The 1,082-nt window shown below is 44.0% G+C and overlaps 2 protein-coding genes across 4 annotated transcripts in view; one reads left to right on the forward strand and one right to left on the reverse strand.

Annotated features, from left to right (window-relative positions):
• MCPH1 (microcephalin 1) overlaps positions 1-1,082 on the forward strand; it is a 245,455-nt gene that overhangs the window by 130,803 nt on the left and 113,570 nt on the right. The gene's annotated exons all lie outside the window — the stretch shown is intronic.
• ANGPT2 (angiopoietin 2) overlaps positions 1-1,082 on the reverse strand; it is a 63,158-nt gene that overhangs the window by 29,178 nt on the left and 32,898 nt on the right. The gene's annotated exons all lie outside the window — the stretch shown is intronic.

Consider the following 1,082-nt stretch of genomic DNA (forward strand, 5'->3'; position numbering starts at 1 on the left):
GTGTGTGTGTGTGTGTGTGTGTGTGTGTGTGTGTGTGTGTGTGTGTGACAGAGTCTTACTCTTACTCTGTTGCCCAGGCTGGAGTGCAATGGCACAATCTCAGCTCACTGCAACCTCCAACTCATGGGTTCAAGCGATTCTCCTGCCTCAGCCTCCCAAGTAGCTGGAATTATAGGTGTCTACCACAATGCCCGGCTATTTTTTTATTGTTATTTTTTAGTAGAGACGGGGTTTTGCCATGTTGGCCAGGCGCGGTAGCTCACCCCTGTCATCCCAACAGTTTGGGAAGCAGAGGCAGGTGGATCACCTGAGGTCCCGAGTTTGAGACCAGCCTGGCCACTAGTTTCCTGTTTCATAATCTTCCTTCTGTTACTGTTAATCATTAGCTCATAGAATCTCATAGTGGAAAGACAACTTAGCAATCACTTGTCTGGCCCAGTCCTTTGTATTATTTGAGACTCAGAAAAGGTGAGTGCCTTGTTCCAATGCATTCATCTTTCCAGTGGTGGACCTGGAGTCCCGGCAGAGCTCAGGGCTCTTGCTCACGTGTGGTCTTTTCTGTGGCAGGACGCTTCTCACTGTCCCACTTCTCCCCTTCTCCATAAACTCATTCCATGGGCTCCGTTAGCGGTTCTTTGAGATTCAGGTTTTATCTTAACTCAAGAGTTAGATTTAGGGCCAGAGTTTCTAGCTCTCTGCCTCTGTGCCTTTCATTTCTCAAATATTAAAAGACTTTAGGACTTAGAAATGAAAAATGATCCCCAGAGTCCAGAAAGCACAGAGGGGGTATTCATCTTGCAGTGGTGAGAGGTGAGTGGCATGAAAGTGACTCAGATGTCTTCAGTAGGTAGAATACATGAAATTTAACCTCAGTATTGGTTGGCAGCTTGTTAATTATTTTCTTCCCTCATTTTTTTTTTATTATTATTAAACACAATTACAGGCATACCCAGTTTTAGATTGCATTCTAGCCTGGGCAATAAAGCAACACCCCTGTTCTCTCTCCCTCTTCCTCTTCCTCTTTCTTCCTATCCTTTATTCTTTTTCTTTTTTTTTTTTTATTCTTTTTCTTTCTTTCTCTC

This window comes from Sapajus apella, unplaced genomic scaffold, assembly GCF_009761245.1.
Source record: "Sapajus apella isolate SASKATOON/1434 unplaced genomic scaffold, GSC_monkey_1.0 scaffold116, whole genome shotgun sequence".
Classification (NCBI taxonomy): Eukaryota; Metazoa; Chordata; class Mammalia; order Primates; family Cebidae; genus Sapajus; species Sapajus apella.